This window comes from Lissotriton helveticus, chromosome 1_1, assembly GCF_964261635.1.
Source record: "Lissotriton helveticus chromosome 1_1, aLisHel1.1, whole genome shotgun sequence".
NCBI lineage: Eukaryota > Metazoa > Chordata > Amphibia > Caudata > Salamandridae > Lissotriton > Lissotriton helveticus.
In genome coordinates, this window is record NC_136057.1 from 1735487887 (window position 1) to 1735513420 (window position 25534).

At 40.5% G+C, this 25534-nt stretch overlaps 1 protein-coding gene across 2 annotated transcripts in view; it reads left to right on the top strand.

Moving 5' to 3' along the window:
- The window catches only part of LOC144774269 (uncharacterized), a 592191-nt gene that overhangs the window by 221268 nt on the left and 345389 nt on the right, over positions 1-25534 (top strand). The window lies entirely within an intron of this gene.

Genomic DNA, 25534 nt, shown 5'->3' on the forward strand with positions numbered 1-25534 from the left:
TGAATGACATTAGTTCTATTTTGAAGGTAGGATGTGAGCCAGTTGAGAGCAGTCCCCTCTGTGCCGGCTAAGCAGAGTCTTTGCATCAATGTCATGGTCAACTGTATCAAAGGCAGCTGAGTGGTCAAAGAGAAATGGTGCAGGAGCTCCATTCCGGTCAACTGCATTCTTAAGATCATCCCAGATGGCAATGAGGGCAGATTCTGTGCCTTTTCCTGGCTAAATGGAATCCTGTTTGAAAGTCTGAAAGTATGACACTTTCACAAATTAATTTTGACATCTGGGCAAATGCTGCTCTTTCTATCAGTGTGCCCAGGAAAGTACATTTGTTATTGGACTGTAGCTGTTGGGGTTAATCGGGTCCAGGTTTGCTTTCTTTTATAATGAGCGTATGTGTGACCTTCACAGGTCTTCTGGAAATATTCCCATAATTAAGGAATTGTTGATGATTCTTCTTACTGGTGTGGCAGCAAAGGTATTTCGAAGAATTTCTTTAATGTTTGTGGTGGACACGAGTCAGAAGGGCTGCCAGGAGGTCTGTTTACTATGACCGGGTCCATAAATTCATTATGTGAAATTTGTTGGAAGAAATTCAGAGGCTGGGTTAGCCTACTCTTGGAGTTTTTTTTGGGGAAAGGGTTGATGCTGGTGGTTTTTCTTTGTTTTAGTTTTAAAAAGGAGTCCAACGTGTCTGCATCAGTTGTGCAATGATTTGCCAGTTTGTCTGTGAGATCTTGAGTAATGGCATGATCTACTTCTGGGCAACTCGGTTTATGATATTCATTGAGAATTTTATAGCATTTTTATTTGCACATCTAGCTTTTTTGATTGCTGACTTATATACTCTGTGAAATTTCTGTAAATTAAGTTTCTCTTGATTGGTGGTTGTTTTGAGCCAGGTGTGTTGCAGCTTTCTAATTTGCTGTGTTAGCTCGTTTAACTCTGTATTTCTCCAAGGTGCCTGTGTTCTTTTGTTCTTTTGTGTTGTTCTTAGTTGCAGTAGGATATCAAAAGCTTCCTGCAGCCACTCATATAGTTTTTGAACAGACTTATTGTGCCCAGATCTAAACTAGATGTTAGTTGTGTTTCTAAGTGTTAAAATTGAGTTTGTTCCACGGTCGATAGGTGGATGCATGTAAGGTGGTTTTAGGTGTGTTGCTTTGGGTTGTATTATGTTGGAAAGCAAGGAAATGGTGGTCTGACCATGTGACTGGAGTAAATGTTTAAAAGGTAACTAGATTTGCAAAAATGACATCTAGGATGTGTCCAGCAATGTGTGTAGGTTTGTGGACGATCTGATGTGGGTTTAGTGGGTCTAGGCTAGGCATGATTGTTTTTGGTTGGGGCATATTGGGTTTGTCAAAACAAATGTTTAGGTCACCAAGAATGCATAGGTTGGAGTGTAGTGTTATCAGGTTTGAAACTGTGTCTGAAAGTGTGTCTGGTAATGTTGCATTGGTGAAAGTCGGCAAAGGAGTAGGAAGTTACAGGAAGAATATGGTGTAGGGTTGCATCTGGCGAAGAGGGCCTCATAACCTTGTATTGAGAAGATGTCAGCTTTGGTGATATTTAGTGTTTGCTTGGATACAACAGCTAGGCCACCTCCTCTTCTGCCTATAAGATTGTGTGGGGTAGATAGCCTACTCTGGAGAGTGCATACTTCTTTAAATTGTTATGAATGCATTGAAATAAGTTGGAAAGCTAACTAAAATACCATGCAGGGTTGTAACATAGCAAAAACTTGGTCCTGAAGAAAGCCGAGTGACCACTAGGGGCAGTCACACAGCTGAAACATGTCAACATTTTATTGTCAAGGACCATTGAATCCTTATTAAACCTCATTGGTGCAGATTTACAAGCCCCTTGCATCACTTTTGCGCCGCAGTTGCGTCACTTTTGTGCTGCAGCGGCAGCATAAAAGTTGCGGCCCATTTACAACGTGACGCATCTAGGGGGATGCGTCACGTTGTAAAGCCCTGCATCACATTATACCTGCGCCAGGTATAATGTATGCAGGGTGGGCGTTCCCATGCAAAAAGCCACATAGAACTGGCGCAGTGAAATTTACAAGATTTCACTGCGTCAGCTCAGACCAGGCGTAAGGATTGACGCAGGGCATTTTACAAGGGACCTACCTATGTTTTCTGGCACATTACTGGAGTTGCGTCACTTTTATGACAAACTCCAACAATGCGTCACTTTTCCTCCAACAGATGCGTCAGAATTTCTGACGCATCTGTAATTCCTTGCATCATGATGCACTGCATTGTAAATATAGCGCATTCATGGTGGCGCAAGGACATTTGGAGGTGACGCAAGCAAACTGACGCATCTATGCAGATGCATCAGTTCCTTGTAAATCTGCCCCATTGTTTTAATCTTGCCCAAGACTTTACCCATTAATCATAGTTTTAGGATCCATGAGGCAATTTTAACCCACTCACAAAATCCCTTGCCTTTCACTTTTCAAGTGCTCACTTCCAAATGTGTAGAACCCACCCCCTCACACTAGGTCATGTGGATCCAATGATGAAGTAGGCCACATGTGGTGTCTGTGGGTGAGGACCCAACAAATTAATCCAAGAAATGTGGCAAGAGCACTAATTTATATGGGTGCCGATCGCTCACTCACATGATATATTTGTGAGGTCACACATATAACTGAGTACAAGACTTGATTTAAGAGAGCCAGGTCAACCCTGCCATGTGTTTATTCTAGATCTTAGCTTGGGATGCTGAGGGTCCACCCCATAACATTTCTCACTCCTTCTTAATGTTGATGCACCTGAAATAATGCGTCTGGAAAGGTGCTCAGAAATTCTGTCTGGTAGTTTTATAAACAATAAATTGAAACAAGCATTTACAATGCAACGGTTTCGCCTTTGCAAAGGTTAGAGCTATTGGCATTGTAAATGACAACGTTTTTATTCATGTGTTGGTTTTGAAAACAGATAAATAAATGACATTGTCATTTTCACTGCCTATAGCTTAATCTCTTGCAAATGTGAGACCTATTGTACCCTACTGGACGAGCTCAGCAGACAGCAATTACTTGCAGACGAGTTCTATAACACAACAGTGACACTGCTAAATCCAGCGCTTCACAATAGAAACAGAAATGATACATGAGAAGATTACAAGTGAACAAATTACAAAAGCAGATGTTAAGTTACATGAGACAAAAGTGACAATTATGAGCAAACAAAATACGCGAGGTAGCAAAAGGTACATTACAGGAGGAATATACGAACTCGAAAGTTTCAAACTGGCATCCCGGAGCGGCCACGTCCGCTGGTTCAAGACGGCGGAAGGCAGACATAAAAAAAACAGTATTTACAAGAACATGCAGAGTTTGGTGCAGTAAGAAACTAAATCTGAAAGTGATTCTCCAAAAACTCGTAATTGGGTTATATCTGTTGCTCAGTGGAGTCGGATCTTATAAAGCACAATAAATATCACATCAATTACGAGTTTTTGGAAAATAACTTTTAGATTTAGGTTCTTACTGCCACAAACTCTGCATGTTCTTGTAAATACCTGATGAGGGCCTGAAGGCTTCTTGATGACTTGTGTTCTCGTGCAAGAGCCGATTACGTTAGAGTGGTGTTATTAATAGCAGAACATTGATTGAGACCTTGGTTCAGTACTCTTGAATAAAAAAGATAAGTGAATTATCAAAGCTGTTGCTTCAAGCCCGATCTCAAAATCCATTACATGGCCGGCCGTCTAATTAAATACGTAAGTATAATAAAATCATATTTTATGACTATTTGAGGGTAATGAGATTAGCCTTTAAAAGCGATCGCCACATACTCGGGACGCCAGTGTCTATAGAATGCTAATAACCCTAAATCAAAGAATATGGAAACTGTTCGTTCGAAATTAAAACAAAATTCCTATATGCACAACAAGCCCAGCTCTTCCCCAGCACAATAGGAGAGAATATGGAATTTAATATGTTTTGTCGACAGTGGAAAAGCAGCAATAATTTCACAGACTGAACCGAGAGACTTTGTTTGCATGTTTTTGTTTCTGAGACGGATTTAGCTGGGATTACTTTTTTTGTACAATGCGATGCTTAATAATGTAACTTAAAATGCAGACAATTCTTTGTGGAAATGCAGTTTTAGCTGCAGCTAGGAGTCTGCGCCCGGCTTCTAACTCCTTCCAGTATCTTCGGTTCAGATTACACGCGCCAAAGCGATTTAAATGTGGTTACCAAATTAGACGGCTCGAAAAGAAAACAAATCCCTTTAAATCTGATACTCTCCGCTAAAGACGGAAAACAAAAGTTCATTGAGATCCTCGCAGAAGGTACCGACCCCGCCCCAGAAAAAAAGAAGGAGCCCTAAACCTTTCTGACAACAAATGCAGCTGTGCCCGCACTTTAGGCAATATTAGGCAAAAATGAATGCAAATCTGTGCTCAGAAACCATCTGGTCAGGGATGGGGGAGTAAGCTGCTGCCTCATTTGCGATCATTTGCGATCATCTGGCCCCGCACCCTGAGCGTGGAGAATACGCTCTTTATCACCCACCAACTTTCCGTGTTTTGTGTCGCTCTCCTGGCTGCGGCTGGGAGGCTGCCTGCGAGCACGGGGGCCTCCCTTCAAGAGTGGGCAGTCTGTACCGATGGCCCACCTAGGCTTGCCTTATTTACCAACAAGGAGCCCAGCTCCCGTGGTCCACAGCTGCGGAAGTGGTGGGGGTCCCTTCTGGATTAGTTTAGGGGACCTTTAAGAAAGTTCTCCCATTGAAAAATGCTTATTGACTTGTGTTTTTGCACGAGATTCCAAAGATTACTACAAAACGTGGGCCCCAAAGTGTATTTTCTTCTCTAGAGAAGAAATCGGGACAGTACGAATTGGGCAGTCAGTGCAGAAACAGATGTGCACACCTGCACGTCTTGACAGCTCCCGTGTTTCCCTTTTCCAGTAGAGAGGCCCTGTGGGTGAAGGGGAGCTGGTCCCTTAACGCTCCCACTGCTCTTTTCGTTCTGTTCCAATGTTCACTTATCCAGAATTCTCCGCTCTGCCCCAATGGAAAAGCACAGCGATGCAAGGCTGCTGTGTCTCAGAAGAGAGGCCCTGTGGGTGAAGGGGTGCGCGTCCCCTTCACACTGGCACCCCTGCCCCCAGTTCAGAAGTCTGTGGTTGAAAAGGGAGCAGCCCTTCTCACTGTCTGCTTTGCCCCAGCAGAGAGGCCCTGTGAATGAAGGGGACCCGGGTCCCTTCACCCGGCCCTGTACCTCGACAGAGTTAGTCACGCAGAAGGGGTGCGGGCCTGAATGCGATTTGCATGCTGCCGGCCGGACCTCCCGAAGCTGCGGCCCTCCTCCTCGCGAGGCGCGCACGGTTCCTTTTGTGTGGATTTATGGGCTGAGTCTTCAATGACGCCCCCGCACATTTGCATTTAAATAGCGACATCAAGCGATTCGCGTGCCGCACACCAGTGAGCCCCCAGATGTCAGGCCCGAGTCAGTCAGATGGCCGCAGCCCAGCTGTCCCGGCCCCACATCATACCGAAGCATTCAGTGACCTTAAAGGGGCAGTACTCGCACTACAGTTGGGGCCGGGCTTCCCTTCACTTTCGACAAATTGATTCAAAGACATTTTCGTTTTATACCTCATGACTCGCCTTTGTCCTCGAGAACTTTGCTACAGTAATGGTATGCCACAGTGCAAACTGCACTGTAGAACAGCCTGTGTATGTGAGAACGTTCAACACAGTAACAGGGAGCAGAGCGGGAGGGGGACGGCCAGCGCACACAGCTAGAATTAAGTTCATTGAGGTCGCACTACTGCCATGCAAAAAAAGCAATGGAGGGGGGGTGGGAACAGAGACACGGGCAGGGGGAGGGGGGGGGGGCAGGGGAAGGCAAGACAGCAAGCACGGTCCGACCGGGAACTCTTGTACTCCACTCCCAACCCCTGTCATCACTGACCCTGCGAAGGCCCTCGCCAGGGCTCAAGCTAAGAGGCCGCGCCCCCCGCCCACCGGGGAGAAGTCTTCACACATGGGCCTCCCGCAGCCAGAGTGAAACACATGATGCCTGGGCAAACCTCCCGTGGTTCGCAGGGACGGTGGCCGGGGGTCAGTGGCGTCGGAGGTTGCAGCATAGCGCGGGCGGCACACGGACAGCAGGAGGGGGGTGGGAACGGGCGAATGACAGCGGGGGGGTGGGGCGGGGGGGAACACGGACAGCGGGAGGGGGGGCGGGAACGGGCTCACGGACAGCGGGAGGGGGGCGGGAACGGACAGCGGGACATCGCGCAACCCACCCCTGCAAAGGACACTTCCGAAATGGCAAAAACAAAGCTACATTTTTTTTTTTAAAACACACCCACAGCCGCATGACGTGGGCAAAAGCCTAAAATTCTCGGGAACGCCCACTAATCTGCTCTGGCATTGACGGACAGATCTCTGTTCCAATGGCTAGCCTCCATGTTTGGAGCTAGCCAATGGAACAGAGGGGCGGGACTACACACACATACTCTAGACAAAATATTTTGCCTGTGCGAAACGCTGCTTGCGCAGCTGTCGACAGGCGAAACCTAAAAAGCAGCATTTTCAGTGGAATTCTCTGCTGGAGTGTAGCAAGGATGCCATGAAGCCTGGTGCAAGAAAGGAAAATTGCCTCTTAAATGGTTGTAGGGGTTTTAAACTAAAGTAATTATCAAGGTTCAATGGGCCACTCATGGAGCTGAACCCCAGTGCCACTGCACCTGCTGCTTCACCAGTAGGTTCACCCCTGACGGTGGGGCAGATTTATGAGTTCTGGCGCATCTCTGCAAATCAGCAGGGATGCGCCAGAACTGATGCGTCACGCAATTCCCTCCTTGCGGCACCACAGATGAGCCGCATTTACAATGCGGCGCACCATGGTGCAAGGAAGGGCAGATGCGTGAAGCCGCTTGTGGTGTACGGGCGGCGCATTGCTGGAGTAGCGTCGCAAGTGCGACGCAACTCCTGCAATGTACAGAGGCCATCCATACATAACGTGGTGCGTCACTCCTTACGCCTGCTTCAAGCAGGCGTAAGGATTTGACGCAGCAGCGTCGTAAAACTGACTCGGTGAAATCTTGTAGATTTCACTGCGTCAGTCTTACGGGGCTTTACTACGAGGGAACGCCCACCCTGCGACAGAACGCCCACATGAAACCTGACGCAGGTTCCATGTGGCGCAGGGCTTTACAACGTGACGCATCTGCCTAGATGCGTCACGTTGTAAATAGGTCGCAGAGATGCGCCACGTTTCCGCGCCGTTGCGTCACGCAATGGCTGCGAAAACGTGGCGCAAGTCCGACATAAATCTGCCCCTCTGTGTCTAACCACTTTATTCTTCATACTATTGTAAGGACAAGATAATGGTGACTTAGTTGATGCTTAGTGGAGTTATGCATAATATCACAATAAAACTTATGGGCATAAGACAATTTGGCCAGAGAGGTAATATAGATCTAGAAATGAGGTAGAGCCATGCGAAGTAGTGGGAAACGTAAAGGTAAGAGAGAAAGAGGCCAAGTAAAAGGAGACATAATCTATCACGCATATATATTAAGCCAGATTCAAAATGCACATCGGGCCAGATTTATGAAGCATTTGCATTGTCCTAGGGTCATGTAGGGCGATGCAAGGACAACATAAAGGCTTCAGTAATATTTACAAAGCCATGCAAGGGGCAATTTGCGCCAACTTGAGTATCTTTCTATAGAAATGTAACCCAATGCAGCTGCTTGCCTCGTGCTATGTTACATTTCAAGCTTGGAGGCATTCCGAGGGGGGAGCATGGGCCCATGCATTTACCCATGGATTTTGTTGCATTCCTTGATTTTCTAAAGCTATTAAACCTGGCAAAGCATCAAAGTGCTACACCTTCCCCAGGGGGGTGTAACAAGTGCAAATATCTTTATTTCTCCTTATTATTTCCTCTTTGCTTGTGTGCTGCATTCTGTACCACAAGTAGAAAGAGGAAATTGCCTCTAGGATTATTTTTGTGCAGGAAGTTATCCTTTAGTGCACAAAAGCATTCCTCCCTGTAACGTAGGCAACCTTGCACTATGGTGCAAGGGTGATTGTGATGGTCCTAGAGAGCACATACTGCGCCAGTGCAAGGAGAAAGTAGAAATATTCCAACTTTGCCTGCTGCTGTGCGTTGCATGAAAGATTAGGAAATATGCCCCATGGTGGTTGCATATTCTGGACTAGTGCCCAATACAGGTCATTGTAACAAAAAATAAAGACCAAAATGACCTTAGAAAAACACATGCAAACCTACAAAGTTTATCTTCTCACCTTCTTCACTTTCGCAAACAGAATAATGATTGTCAAAAGCCACTGAGAAAACACTTTCTGTTCTCAGAATTCTTGTTGGAGTGGATCAAAGACTCCTAGAGGCATATTTACTAGAAACAGACAGAGCGTGGTATTATGCCAAAATTGGTAACGCCGCGCTCCGTCAGTTTCAAAATGCAGGGATGAGCAGTATTTACAAGAATGCAACACACCCCTGCATTTCCCCTAGTGGTGGAGCTAAAGAAGCTGCCTAGCACAAATACTAGGAGAGGCAATATCGCTTACAGAGAAAGAAGTCTCAAGTGTGCAGACTTGGCACAGTACTTGAAAGAGGGCTACTCCCAGTGCTTAATTTGAGTTGGTGGTTGCGGTGGGCCCAACAACACTCATTTCAGGGGACCAGCACTTATTTTTCCTCATCAGATATCAGATATTGAACACGAGAGAGAGAAAAACATGCAAATGGGAAAGAAGGAGGAAAATAAAGAAAACAGACACAAAGTGAGAAAGCAGGGACTGGCAAGAAGGAGCTAACGTGGCACTAGTGTCTAGCAGTGGATTAAAGAGGTCTGAGGCAAATTCAACAGTAAGCAGCCTTTGTAGTTGACATGCTGGTTTTTAAAAGCACCGCCAGAGCAAAGCTCTGGGCACCAGCACTCATTCTTTGACAAATTAAGCACTACCACTCCAGTACCAAGGTAGTGGTAAGGCTGCAAGATGTGAGCGAAGCTTTGGGAAGGACCTGCTGTACTGGGCCTAGTGCAGGCTTCTCTGTGTGCGGTGGAACTGTGATGAGTGGGGACTAAATGGGGTCTGAAGTACTGCCTTACTCAGCATGGGTTGATGTCCGTCTGCTTGTCAGTTCTGAGGGGGAGTAGGGGTGCAAACGGGATTACATGGTCCTCTGGAATTGGTGCTATAGCCCTGTGATGCTTGTGATTTGGTAGAGTAGCAGAAAAGAAAAGGCTGGATGTTTATTCTCTAGTTCTGGAAGGTAGGTTTAGGGCTTGCCTTCTGCCTAGTTGAACTGGGACACTGAATGCTGATTTTGGGAATCCTTCCTCCTGGAAAGTGCAGGAAAGAATTGAAGCCTAAAAGGATGACAAACAAAGTTGAAGCAGCAGTCTGTTGAAGCAGATATCCTGTGTGCCTATGGGCTGGGCTAGTTAGCACGTTGCTTTGTCCTCTTGCTGCTACCTTAGGATAAAGCCCTGCTGCTGGTGAGTGCTGAAGAGTCCAACTTGAAGGTATCTCAGTCTGCTGACCAGCTGCTTGGATCTTCATCTGCTAGCAAACAGGGCCTTGGGAATCAGGAATCGTTAAGGAAATCTATCCAGAAAGTGTGCCTCAGTGGCCAACTGAGAAAGACGGTGGGATGTATGACGGAACAATGCATGCCGTTAACACACATGCCTTTACAATGCAGCCGCTAAAACGGGGTTACTATTACCATGCGTTACTGTTACCACACAGGATTTTACCATGCATATCCCTTTACCACGCATGCTTTTACAATGAATTTCATTATAAGGGCATGAATCGTAAAGGAATATGCGTGGTTAAGATTTGAATTTTAAATGTGAGTATTTTACAGGTATATCCAAATTTCTGGAATTTTCATGATTAAGGGCTGCATGGTAAACACATGTGCTTGGTAAAACTTTTATAGGTAGGTACAAACCCTATTTCTATCTATCTATCTATCTATCTATCTATCTATCTATCTATCTATCTATCTATCTATCATCTATCTATCTATCTATCTATCTATCTATCTATCTATCTATCTATTTATCTATCTATCTACCTATCTACCTATCTATTTATCTATCTATCTATCTGTGTATCCCAAAAACCATACCTACCTTGAACCCTAAAAATTCCCTTGCCACCAAAAAACCCAAACCCACCCTAAATTCTTAAAATGTCCTTGCCACCCAAAATCCCACACCCACCTTAAACCCTAAAAATTCCCTTGCCACTGAAAAACCCATACCCACCCTAAATCCTAAAAATTCCCTATCCCATACAAATACTCACTTAAGTAATTAATAACTAATATAGACTTTCACATAGCTAGTAACCAACTTATGTAGTGTTTTATGCAACAAGAGATAGTGATACAGATATTCACACAGTTTAATCACTATCCCATATATTTAGTGAAACACTTTAAATTAGTCACTTAGACAGTCAATCACAGTGCTACTAAATCCTCCATCCAGACACTTATACATCCACTCAGTCTTCAATGCACATTGCTTTATATATAATACTTATTTAAATATCGAACCAAACCACATTCACTGGATGATGTCATCAGTGATGTCATCAGTGAAGTCATTTGAGATGTCATCAGTGATGTCATTAGTGATGTCACTGACCATGTCATGAATGATGTAATATGTGACATCATCAGCAGTGGATTGGGGGCGTGCGAGTTATAGTCAGTACAACTAACTAAAACGGAAGAATTTCAATGGTTTTGTACGAGTGAAATGTCCAGCTAGCTATAACACCCCTAAAACCTATGTTTTTGTCAGTGAATATATATATATTCACTGAAAAAAACCATAGGTTTCACACCAGTTATAGTTAGGAATTAGCATTTAAAAAACCTATTAAATTCACTGAAATAACCATAGGTTTTGAGTGATGTCACTGACCATGTCATGAGTGATGTAATATGTGACGTCATCAGCAGTGCATTGCACGCGCAAGTTATAGTGAGTCCAACTAACTATAACGTGGGAATTTCATTGGTTTATGCGAGTAAAATTTCCAGCTAACTATAACTGGTGTGAAACCTATGGTTTTTTCAGTGAATTTAATAGGTTTTTTAAATGCTAATTCCTAACTATAACTGGTGTGAAACCTATGGTTTTTTCAGTAAATTTCATAGTTTTTTTAATAGCAAATATCTATAGGTATGAAAAGTAATAATTTTTATAACGAATTTTAAATTGTGTAAATATGTAAAAAAAAAATATATTTTGCCTTGGGGCGCTCCCGGGGCGCGTACCGGTGAACGTACGGGTAAGCGCAATGTTACGGGGTGCCCCGGGGCGCGTACCGTGGAGCGTCCCGTTAGCGCTATTGCCGCGTACGAAAACAACATCGTGACGTTTCGCGTAGTCGCGTGATGCGTCATATGACGCACTGCGTAAGCGCACCCGGAAGCACGCGATCGCATACGATCGCGCAACGTCTCGACTCGCTTACGTGACGTGCCCCGGGGCACGCCCCGGGGCACGTAGCGTAAGCGCGTCGGGTCATGTGACCGGAAAATAACACTTTTCATTGGTGCAGATCAGTTTTGGTTTCCAAATGATGAAAGCCTGGATCATGTGACTTGAAAATAACACTTTTCATTGGTCCAGAACACTTTTGTTTTCCAAATGATGAAAGCCCCCACCTTTTTTCCTTATTCTGACTTTGTCCTTTGACTGAGGAAGAACTGTTTTCAGTTCTATCTCAGAAAATGGCTACAATAGCATCAGCAGCTGGAGCATCTGGCCCACCACCACCACCACCACCATCTAAAAGACCACCAGAAGATTACGTAGGTGGTCAAGAGGAAGAGGAGGAGGATGATGAAGAGGAGGCACAGAGAAGGGAGTTCCTGCCAGAAGATAAACAGCCCTACAAACCCAAAGAGCACTTTATATGGCAGTTCTACAAACTCCCAAGGGGTTTTAAAAAAGTAAACGCTGCAAAGGTGACTTGTTTAATTTGTGGTGCTGAGCTATCCAGGGGGAACCTTAACAAAAAGTATTTCTTCGGGAATCATACGATGATTCGCCACATGATGGGTGCGCATCCAAACAACTACTCTAATGCAGAGTTAAGGGACCTCTGCAGTAAACTACCCCATCAACGTCTAGATGCTCAACATCAAAACAACCCACTCCATCGGGTCCAGGGGCAAGAGACACATTGGCTACTATTCAACCTAAGTTTGCCGATTACAAAATCGTGTGCAAATTTTGTAACAAGACACTTTGCTATGGTGAGCAAAGCATCGAACTTATCATGGTTGCCGGTGATAACCATAAGTGTCCCAAAAAACCCTAATTTTTCCTATTTTTTTATGCTCCAGTTGAGCCATTTACAATTCCCTGTTTTTTGTTTCTCCCCATAAAAAATACAAAAAAAATATAAAAGTGTTCAGAAAAGCCAAAAAAGTACAAAATGTTCATAAAAACATAAAAAAAATATAAAACAACAAAAAGAAGAAAAAAACAGTTCTTTTTAGAACTACCTTTACTTTATAAAAATAAACCTATATTTTTAAAGAATCTGTGTCAACCTTTTTTCTGCAGGGTACGCGTACCGGTACATGCACCGGGGCGCGCACCGGGGAGCGCACCAAAAAAAAAAGAAAAAAAAATTTATGAAGGAGTTAGCTTGAGGGAACAAACACAAAGAGAGTAATGTTAAGAGAAAGAGAGCTAGAGGGAGAAACACAGAGGGATTGTTTATTACATAGTTAAAAATAGAGAAGGTGTAATAGGGTGAAAGTGAGAAAAGTAAAATGACTAAAGGAGCGAAAGAAGGGAAGAGAGAGGAAGAAGACTAAAGTAGAGATAGTGGGAGAATGTGAGTGGGTGTTGAAAGAAAAAGATAGGACAGAATAAAATTGAGAATGAAGGGTAGTGGCGTAACTGGGATAAATGAAGAACGGTGAGGGAGGGTAAGAAAAGACCAGTTAGTATAAGTAAAGAGGGGTGAAAGAGAGAGATAAATTGAATTAGGATAAGAGATGGGGAGTGACAACGAGAAAGGACAGAGAGAATAAAGGAAACAGTACCTGAATGGGTTTGAGTGAAATAGCAAAGAAAGATAAGTAATGCAGTGTGTGTGACTTATAGGGAGTCAGTGGGTGTAGGTCGGGGTGTGGTTGTGTAAGGTGTGTCTGTGGGTGTTGCTGTGTGGGGTGTTTTGGTGTGCGTGAAGGTGAGGGTGTGTGAAGTATGTGTGAGCAGTGTATGGGTGTGGGGTGTATATGTGTGCGATGTATGTGTGTGTATGGAATGTGTGTGTGTGTATGTGAAGAGTGTGTGTGGGAGGATTTTTTGTGTGTATGAGGTGTGTGTGTGGTGTGTGTATGGGGTGTATGTTAGAGATGTGTGTATGTGTTGAGAGGGGGATGAGGTGTGTGTGTAAGAGTAAGGTAAATAATTAAGGAAAACAGAATGAGTGAAGAAGCAAAGGATGGGAACAGAGAGTAAGTGAAGTAAAGAATAGGGATTGAAAGAAGTTGATCATGAGAGGGGAAATAGGGAAATTTGAGTAAACATAGAGAATAAGAATAAGTGAGGGAAGCAGAATAAAGACACAGGAGTGAGGTTGGTTGAGAAAATATTAGTGAGCTTAAACCAAAGGGTGATGACAAAATACATTTTTATAGTCATACTTACCATATAATTAATGTAACTTTGTATCTGTGAAAGAGAGAAGAAAAAATAAGTTATAATTAGTGAAATGTGTATTTTAAATTAAAAGATACAAATGAAGAGGTTAAAAATCATAACACTGTATTTAGAAATAAAGTAAGAGTGAAGGACACAGAAAGGGCAATAAAATAAGATAGAAAGAGAAAAAGAGAAAAAAAGAAATAGAATGAGAGCAACTTACTAAGAGTAAGGCATATAGATTCACTGACACAGAGGAAGATAAGAACAGAGAAATTAACTGAAGGTAAGAAAGATACTAAAACAATGTGAGTTAGCAAAACTCAGTCAGGTAACATTAGTAAGTAAAAAGATAATAACAGAGACGGAAAAGAGTCTAATAAGGATGCATTTACAAGATTGAGAAATAGAAGATAACTGAGAGTAAGTGGAGAACAGTCATAGAGTGAAGGGATGAAGGGAGAGCGGATAATATACAACGATTGAGGGAAATGGAGTGAGGAAATTAGTAAACAGACACACTAAGAGAAAAACTGAGTGAGGTGGAGTACAATGAGTGAGAAAAGGAAATGAGTAAGGGAGCAAAAAAAGGAAAGAGAGGAGAAGACGACTAAAACAGTGGTACTGAGAGAAAATAATTTGGTGATGAAAGTAAAGAGAAGGACATTGAAAGAAAGGAAATGAGGGATAGTAATGGTAGCAGAGTAAAAGAAATGGGATGAAGAACGATGAGAGAGGAGCAGTGAAGTTGTTGTAAAATAAATGATAGAAGGTAGATAAACACAAGTGAACATAACACAAGGAGAGTGAGGCACTCAGGACATAGAGGTAGTGAACGAAAAATAGAGAGAAGAGGTCAAAAGAAAGGAGCAAACAAAGATAAGCGAGGGAGAGTGGGTGAGTTATAGTGATAGAGTGCGATAATACTACTCAGTGAGTAAAGAGGAATTACTAAAAGAACAAAGGAGGAAAAGACGGAAAAGGGAAGTAAAGCAGAGAGACTGAAAGCTGAAAAGTGGTCCAAGGGAGAGAGGGGATGCAGACAGTTGAAATGAAAATGAGGGGTTGTGAAAGAAGTGGAGTAAACAAATGGGTGTGAAACAGAGTGAGAGAAAGGCAGTGTGAGTGAGTAAAGAGAGCTGAAAGAGAGAGGAAAAAGGAAAGTGAGTGTCAGAGAATGGGAATACAATTTAATTTACACAATCCAAAGTATAGAATAACTTGTACAACATGTTACATAGTTTATTTTTGCTGTTCTCAGAATATATTGAATTTCACTTAAAACAGTGAGTTCAAATTACTCATCATATGACAGCGGGAAAAAAAACACAATCTAAAAGATTGTATTTTAAAAAAAACCTTAGATACTGATAAATGACAAATGTACACTAATCTTTGATTGACTTACTTTTCCTTGAGGCCAAATAGTATATCATGGAGGTCCTTTTCTCGTTGCAAAGTACTCTGCTGTTCACTAAAAAATCCATTTAATCGACTTTCTAGAAGAAAAGCTCCAAGAACATCTTAAATATTTTCATTATTTTCATATATTCCTTTTTTCAGTCATGACTCTTTACTCATTCCTGTACCTTTCCTTTTGGCCAAATAGTGTCAGATGTATGAGTATATTTTCAAATTAATTCCAAGAAACTCTGAAATTACCTTTTTTCCGACGTTCTGAAAGAAAGGCTCTACAACATTTTCACAATATTTAACTATTTGTAAAACCATCTCTGACTCACTCATGTTCATCATTTTGTATAATACTAATATCACTTACTATGAGATCCACTTACAGTACCTATATGACAAGTCAATTTTTAATATTACCGGGATCACTTTTACTCAGAATATATTTTTAAACAGCAAAATAACCTTTATTAACTGCTCCAGTCTTCATAGGCCAATTACCTTTACCTAAATTTTGGTTGTAAAAACACTAGGTATGAAATTATAAAGCCAAAAGGCAAACATTGTTTGAAAGCCAAATGAGTGTCGTTACAGTGCGTCCAACCTTTCCATCTTTTTAAATAGCATGTGTAATGCCCTGATGTTGTAGAAGGACCGTCATGAAAAATAATAGCTACAGTTGCAAAGGTTCTTCCTGATATTGATAACTGTGAAGCCACGAAATTTGTAATAGAAGTTGTCAATTTAGTTCCATCAGGTCTACATCGTTGGAACATTAAAATGACATACTGACCATAATTTTGTAGAAATAATGTGGACAGCATTGTAGACTTACATTGGAGGCACACCATATTGTGATCTGCTTTTTTAACTAGATTATTAAAAGGCAATGATTTGCAGTCTGGTTAAGTCAAATATATAAATCTTTCAGTGTCTATTCTAGTAGTACTTGATAAAGTACAGTTGTCGCAGTCATGCTGCCATTGATAAGAAAGGCTAAAAAGATTTTTTATATCTACACCTTCATCTTCCAATACATCAAACATATACATTAAAAATTCCTGACAATCCTGCTGAATATTCTGTGAAAATTGATTTTGATCATCATTAACCACTACATTAGCATAGCAGTTGACACCAGAACTGTTTTAAAAGTGAAATCCAACATCTTCAACAGAATCCTTTTTCCTTCTGCTTACAATTACAGTTTCATCTACTTTTTGTCTTTTTGCTACTACCTCACTGCAATTACTCTCATTTCTTCTTTTTCGGCCTACCACACGTTCTTCAATCAGAGGATATTGAGGCAAATGTGGAGGATACTCTCTTCTTAACCTATTGTATTCTTTAACACAATGTAGATCTGCACAAATCTTTGTTTCATCACACTCAATCAAGTACAATCCTGATAAAGTTCTGACTCGTGATAATGCCACATATGCCATACCCTCTTTAAACACAGAACTTCCAATGTTCACCAAAGCGCTATCTACACTTAAACCTTGAGATTTATGAATTGTCACCGCATATGCCAAACAAATAGGAAACTGTTTTCGGCGAACATATAAGTCTTTCACAAGCAAAAATTTCGCTGAACAACGACAAATTTGTTCTATTTCATCAATGCCATCAAATTTAATTTTTAAAATTTCAATTCCATCTCTATTTTTGTAATTCACAAAACCAACAACATGACCCATTGCTCCATTTACCAGACCTCTTTCAACATTTAAATTCCTTCTCAAAATGATACGACAATTTAAACACACATTCAGAGTCTTTTCAAAACCAGCAGTTTTAGATATAGTCTTCTCTAATGAATCCAATTATGATTTCAAATTTTCAGACAAAATAATTGTTGCTCCCATATGCTCTATTTTATCTGTAGCTTCCAGTTTCACTATCTCTTCATTTTCTAACTTTAACATTTTGTTGTTAAACATGGAACATTCTTTCAGAGTTGGCATCAAACATATGCCAGATTTCTTCTCGTTAATTTTCTTAAAAATATTCTCTGGAAGAATGTTTTCATTTGGGTACAAATTTGAAATTAATCGTCCACGTAAAGCTTCTTTCCCTTGCTGACTTACTTTTCCGATTCTTACATCTTGTAAAATATTTTTATAATCTTCATCCTTTGCCTGCCGCATATTTTGAAGCAGTTCTGCATATTTGAAGTTTAACCATATATTAACGTTTCCAATGCTACCTAGGCACTTCCTGGTATCTTCATGCGTGAGCATTTTGAACACAGGTTGTCCTTTCACTGGAGTCAACTGCAGTAGATCTCCAAAAACAATAATGTGTTTTCCTCCAAATAAAACATCATAGTCTGTTCAAAGAATTTCTTGCATTCTCAAATGCACAAAAGCAAGCATTATATTTGACACCATGCTTACTTCATCAATGATAAGAAGTTTCATTTTCTTCAGGACTCTCGAAACTTCGGAACATGGATCTCCAGATAGCTTGTGATATTGCAATTTGTTATCATGCTCCACTGGCAGCATCAGTAAACGATGTAAAGTAATCCCTTTAATGTTATGTGCAGCCAGCCCAGTTGGAGCGGTAACAACACAAGATAGTGGTGATTCAGTCCTTTTATGCAGATAAGTTGCAATTGCTTTAATCAGAAAACTTTTTCCAGTTCCCGCTTCTCCACTTACGTACAGTTGGACTGGTTTAAATGATGTACATGAGCACTCTTTTTTCTCATGAGTGAATCCATGTTTAATCTGATCTGTGACTTCGTCATATATCTGTTTCTGCTCAAGGTTTAGTTTTTCACCAAATCTTCTAAGTTAACTACATCATCTTGAGCTTGTTCCATAGCTCTTTCCACCTCATCCATGGCAGTGGCAGCTTCATTTTGGATAATTGGTCCTCCAAGTGGATCCTGACTCAATGAAGCAGAACTCTGACTGTCTTGAGAACTGTCTCTACTAATCTCTGCAGCAATTGTGGCTTCTTGCTCTATTTCTTCGTTCAACATTTGCAGATAATTTGGAAAAACAGGACATTCTATGGTATCCTTGGTTGCATTAAAAGAATCTTCGTAACAGAGAAAATCTCCAAGTAGTTCCTCTTCTGTACGCCATGGCTTAAAGAGTTGCAAAAGAGCTAAATAGTAAAATTCCCTTTTCTCTGGATTTTCGCAACTCAATTTTCGATGATTAATCAAATGGCCTTTTTTCTGTCTCACTAGACATCCTTCACACCCAATGATAGCATATATTCCATTGATAATATCTTCTCTGATGGTTCTCTTATAAATATAGTTTTGCAGAACTTCATACAAACAACTGTTCTCAAGATGACTACTTCTATTTGGATAGTATGTATCTAACATGTTTGTCTTCAAAATATCTGTACTTTCTGGTTCTTTCTCCGCCAAATATTCTATTTCTTGTACAGATTTCAAACCTCGATTTCGTGTTGCAGCAAGACCTAGACTCACCCAAATGATGGTTCTAGATTTGGCATAGAGACTTGCTGATGACAATCGATCAGAACATTCATATGCTCCAATTTCTCGATGCGACATCTTCAGACTGTAACTGTATAATTTCTTGCTTAGACTCTTTTCATGTGAAATGTCCTCCCACATTTCCTTCAGTTCTGTCTTTTCTTTTTTTGTGATGTAAGACGTCACATATCGAGCCACAGCAATAGAGTTGTCAGCAACGAACTGAATATCCATGTTAGCATTCCACATGGACAAAATCACTGGGTTGTAGTCGTTGATGTACTTAGACTCTTCGTTTCTTTTTAAATTGTATGTATTTTTTGGTGATTTCCTCGTCACAGTATGTCGCAGAGAAGACATCAAATTATTTACTCTTCCTTTAGTAATCACTGGTCGTGGAAAGCCGAAACGACATTTTGTGTAGAACTTGTCCTTGTTTCTGAATTTTCGACGACAGTACTTTCCACAACGATGGGATTGAAAGCGTAAAACTTGTTGCCTTAAACTGTTTTCTTCAGTAGTTTTCGGAACAGCACATGTTGAATACTCTTCAATGAAGCTCATCACTGTCTCCTCCGAATCTGTTCCAAATTTGGGTGCATCTTTAATCCACAACAACATATGTATGTGAGGAGCACCTCTCGCTTGATACTCCTTTCTCCAAAATAAATCCAAAACCTCACCAAGGGGAGGATTTTTTTGTTGGTAATAAAAGACATCATAGCTTCAAATCTATGATTGAAATATCTGCATACATTCAGTGGATCCAAAGAACGCAGTTCTCCAGGTGTTTTGAATTCTATATTTTGTATATTTGCATTTGCCTCTCGTAGAAATTGAAGTAAGTCGTCCCATGCATACTCGGCACAGCTAAGAGTGAGGAACCATGTAGGAGTTCCTAAGTTTCTTAGCATACATTTCAATTCCCCATGACGACGGTACCAATACTCGTTTGTACCACGCTGACATGCCATGAGATTGATTAAATGAGAATCCAAAATATTATCTTGCAGATTCACTTTCTCCATAAAGTCCCTCGCTGAAAAATTTTGCAGATGTGCTCCACTTTTCAGTATATGGTTTACTGCATAAGAAAGCCCAGACAAGTCACTTTCATACAGTAAATTAAACAAATAGGGAATGCATTGACGAAACATTGGATCTTCAGCATATAATCTTACAGTTCGATATTCAGATGCAGGAATTTGAAGTGGTCGATCGTCATATCGTCCACCTCGACCTGTTGGAAATAACTGTGGAAAACAACGAGCTTCCAAACTTTCTTCCCATACACTAATGGGACTTCATTTTGCTGCTTTCATTTGAAACAATTCAATTGCATTCCCCATTACTTCTTTGGAATGCAAAGGATGAACAGTATAATGTTCATATATTTCTTCACTTCTAGACACATCAACTTTTTCAACTTGGCCGCCTGAACAATCACTGTCTTCATCTGCAGCTGTTTCCTCTGCTGCAACACATACATCTTTGTAAAACTCATTGTTTTTGACTAAATACAACGTTGCCTTTTTGACTTTCATAACATCCACTAAATCTTGCCAGATTTTCTTACTCTTTGTCGGAACCCCATTAACTAGAATAACTAAAGGTTCCTCTTCTACTTTTTCTATACCAATTGTATCAATATTTTTTTTTGAAATCTAGAGGCAAATAAACAACTCTTCCCTTTAATCCTCTCTGCAAATCTGTAGGAGGCAATTTCCCTATCTTAGGCTCCATGCGAACATTTGCCTGAAAAGGATGGACACATTGAATCAAAATAGACTCATATGTATTTAAATCCATCAATTCACGGGGAATGTCTACCAACTCCAGATTATTATGAACAGCTCTAGCAGGCATTCTGTTTTGATTTAATTTATCATAACAATATTTACAAATACGCTGATCAGAACTCAAATCAAAACAATTCTCCACCCACAAATAAGTTGCAAAATCCTTCCACTCATAATTATTCATCTTTTCACTTTTTACGTATAAATCAACTAATCTAGTTTGATGTTTATAATGACTCCGTCGACAACACACACAAGTAAAATTCGGCCTTTCACTTGATTTCACCTTAAACCTGGTAATTTCCTGCTCAAACTTTTCTGTACTTGAAATCTGTACATTATCTTCCACATTACCTTGAATTGTTGTGTCAATTTCTACACTGTCAGCATTTTCACCAAAATAACAAATCTCAATTTCTTCACAAATCTTCTTCACATCTAATTCAGTTACATGCAAAAGAGCACTGTTTAATTGTTTAAGCTTAAGTGCTGGACTTTTTGCATAACACAACATTCTCACTAATTTCCTCATTTTGGTATGATGCACTGCTAACATCCTAAAATGATGAAAAAAACTCTGACAGACTTTCCTAGAAAGACAAGCCAGTGAATGCCCGTGCAAATCTGTGTTTTCTCTCACTCTGCAAGGATCTAAGTCTTGCAACAACTTCACTTTCTGCTTCACACTTTTCTTACTATACGTACGTAAGAAATTACAAAACAAATCAATTGATTCCTGTCGCACACTACAAATACGACTACACTTCCAAGTGTACACTGGACTCTTAGTACGTCTCCCTAAAACTTCATCAGTTAACACCTCTTCTGGTTCTCTAGGCACAAGTTTCTCTTTTTCAATCGGACAACCGTCTTTCACTTCATACGCTCGACCACTGGTGTCAACTGCATGCACTAAATCATTCTCCTAGAAGTAACTCTCCTCATTAAAAAATGGCTCACAACTTGAACTGTGCATCCATTCTCCTGAAAAACTTTACAAAAATTACTCCAATTAATTACTCTGTTCCATCTACTGTTTGATTTGAAAACATCAATTGTCTTGTTAAGTGTCCTAATTCTATTGATTATTAAAATAAATAATGTTTTCTTAACTTCAAAAGCCTGATCAACAATCTTTTCTACACTTTTCTTTTTCTTATAAAAAGCAGCTCTCTGTTTTCCTTTCCTAATGTTTTTTAACAAATTTAAAACCACCCTATTGCGAAACATTCGTTTACGAATGTCTCTAAACTGATTCTGCCTTCTATTCCGATAGATATTATTCTCTCGTGCTCCAGTACTAACATTTTTTGAGGGCCTCTCCTTCCTTTTCAAACTTACTCTCTCCTTCTCTTTTTCTACATGCTGTCCAACATTTTTTTTCCTTCTACATATGTTGCGTAAGAAAGACTTAGTTATCTTACCAGGAGCTTCTTTCCTGTTTTTTGAAGTCTTTGTTGTGGAGGACTGATGTAATTCCGATGCTGTTTTTGTTTCTAATCGTATTTCAGTTTTCCTTCTTCTTTGCCTTGAGGGCATCTTTCCTTACTCTTAAAATCCTGATTTCAATCTGTGTGAAAAAAAAAAGCACATTATAGTCCACTATTATCAAACGACAAAGCAATGGCAAAAAGCAAACGGTCTATTCAGGGTTACAGATCAAGTGAGGATTCTCCAAGGATGCAGAAGAGATGAGACCTGTATTGAAGAGTGTAGTGGAAGACAGGTATGTCCACAGGTACAAAGAAAGTGAGACCTGTGTCTAAGAGTGCAGTAGGAGATAAGCTTCATGAAGTCTAGTCCACTGCACTCTTACACACAGGCTTCACCACCTATGTTCTCCAGGAAAGGCCTCTCTCCCACTACAGTCTTGAACTCAGGCCTCACCTCATCTGTCCCTCTGGACAAACCTCACCTCATCTACACAATCTACTTCCTAATCTAAGGTAACACAGGTGACATTATTGTGAAAAGATGAAATATATGTATTTAATCATGCAGACACTATTTATTCCTTCTCAAAAGTCATTTTTTTTCACCAAAAACGTTTTTTAAATGACATTTTAGACACACAGTGCAGGTCCTATGTACAAGCATTCAGTGTTCATGACTACAGTGGAGAGGACTAACCTCCTCTCACCCTTGGACAAGCCTTACCTCATCTCTGTCCTCTGAACAGGCCTCAATGTATTGAGTATAATTGATAGTAAATAGGTGCATATGAGGTGACGCATGTCCAAGGGTGTAAATAAGCTGAGGCCTGTGTAAGCATGCCAATTAGTTGAAGTCTATTCAGGGTTGCAGATGAGGTAAAGATTGTCTAGGGGTGCACAAGAGGTATGGCCTCCATTGAAGAGTGTAGTAGAAGAGAGGTCTGTCCACGGGTGCAAAGAACTTCAGACCTGTGTCTAAGAGTGCAGTGGGGGATAGGCTTCATGAAGCCTAGTCCACTGCACTCTTAGACACAAGTCTCACCATTTACGCTCTCCAAGAAAAGTCTCTCTCCCACTACAGTCTTGAACACAAGCCTCACCTCCTCTGTCCCTCTGGACATGCCTCACCTCATCTGTACAATCTACTTCCTAATCTGAGGTAACACAGGTGACATAATTGTGAAAACGTCAAATTTTTTAATGTAATCATGCACACACTATTTATTCTTTCTCAAAAATGTAAAAGACATAATTTATCCCAAAAATGTTTCAGTAGTGCAATGAAAAGCTTATACATATACATTTTCTCTGTTTTTCAATTTTTATTCTAAAAAAAGATTATGAGGTCTAAGCAGGAGTCAAATGTGATGAAGCCTTTCCAAGGGAGCACAAAAGGTGAGGCTTTCGTCCAAGAGTGCAGTGGACAGGACTAAACTGGAGTAGTGTGCAAAAAAAAGATGAGCCTCATTTATAAAGCCCTGCATCAATTTTCCACTGCTGATGCGTCACTTTTTGTGACGCATCGGCGGCATAAAACATGTGCCTTGTTGCGCCTTATTTAAAAAGTGACGCATGTAGGTAGATGCGTCACTTTTTAAACCTCTGCGCCACATTATACCTCTGTCAGGTGTAATGTACAGAGAGGGGTCATTTCTCTGCAGAAAGCCTCGTAATAATGACGCAGTGAAATCTATGAGATTTCACTGCGTCACTTTTAGGACACTGTTACATCAAAATCTTGCACCTGCCTCACAGCAGGGATAAGACTGAGGCAAACGCTTTCACATGGAGCTTTCCCCATGTGAAAGGATGCATTGCTGGAGTACAATCATTCCATTTCAGTACTGAAAACTGACTTTTTTACAAAATACATTTCCTCTCTCTTGCAAACAATCCTACCAAGCATTACCAAAAAAATAACACAAACCAACAGCAAAGAAGCTCAGTGTGCTTCCTAATCTGAGGTAACACAGGTGACATAATTGTGAAAAGTTCAAATTTTTTTATGTAATCATGCGCATACTATTTATTCTTTCTCAAAAATGTAGAATTCATTGATTTGTCCCAAAATCGATTTTTCAATAACATTTTAGAAACACAGTGCAGGTCCTACTATTTATTCTTTCTCAAAAATGTGAAACTCATTAATTTGCACCAAAAATATTTTAGTAGTGTAATGAAAAGCTTATACATATAACCTTTTCTCTGTTTTTCAAATGTTATTCTAAAAAAAGATTGTAACGCCTAAGCAGGAGTGCTCATGTGATGAAGCCTGTCTAGGGGAGCACAAAAGATGAGGCTTGTGTCCAAGAGTGCAGTGGACAGGACTAAACTGGAGTAGTGTGCAAAACAATAAATGAGCCTCATTTATAAAGCCCTGCGTCAGTTTTGCACTACTGATGCGTCACTTTTTGTGACGCATCGGCGGCATAAAACATGTGCCTTCTTGTGCCATATTTAAAAAGTGACGCATGTAGGTAGATGCGTCACTTTTTAAACCTCTGCGCCACATTATACCTCTGTCAGGTGTAATGTACACAGAGGGGTCATTTCTCCACAAAAAGCCTCGTGATAGTGACACAGTGAAATCTATGAGATTTCACTGCATCACTTTTTGCGCCATATTTAAAAAGTGACGCATGTAGGTAGATGCGTCACTTTTTAAACCTCTACGCCACATTATACCTCTCTCAGGTGTAATGTACACAGAGGGGTCATTTCTCCGCAAAAAGCCTCGTAATAGTGACACAGTGAAATCTATAAGATTTCACTGCGTCACTTTTAGGACACTTTTACGTCCAAATCTTGCCACTGCCTTACAGCAGATATAAGACTGAGGCAAACGCTTTCACATAAAGCTTTCCCCATGTAAAAGGATGCATTGCTGGAGTACAATCATTCCATTTCAGTAACGAAAACTCACTATTTTACAAAATACATTTCCTCTCTCTTGCAAACAATCCTACCAAGCATTACCAAAAAAATAACACAAACCAACAGCAAAGAAGCTCAGTGTGCTTCCTAATCTGAGGTAACACAGGTGAAATGAGTGTGAAAGCTTCAAAACTTTTTATGTAATCATGCACACACTATTTATTCTTTCTCAAAAATGTGGAACCCATTCATTTGTCTCAAAATCAATTTTTCAATAACATTTTAGAAACACAGTGCAGGTCCTATATACAATCATTCCATTTCAGTACTGAAAAGTCACTATTTTACAAAATACATCTCCTATCTCTTGCAAACATTCCTACCAAGCATTACCAAAAAAATGAAACAAACCAACAGCAAAGAAACTCAGTCTGCTTCCCAATCTGAGGTAAAACAGGTAACATGTTTGTAAAAGATTCAAATATTTTTATATAATTATGCACACACTATTTATTCCTTCTTAAAAATTTTAAACCCATGGATTTGCACTAAAATCGTTTTTTATCTATTATTTTATGAAGAGAGCACAGATCCTATTTACAAGCATTCATTTTCACTACTAAAACCCATTGTTTTGCACTAAAATCATGCACACACTATTTATTCTTTCTCAAAAATGTGGAATTCATTGATTTGTCCGAAAATCGATTTTTCAATAACATTTTAGAAACACAGTGCAGGTCCTACTATTTATTCTTTCTCAAAAATTTAAAACTCATTAACTTGCACCAAAACTATTTTAGTAGTGTAATGAAAAGCTTATACATATAACCTTTTCTCTGTT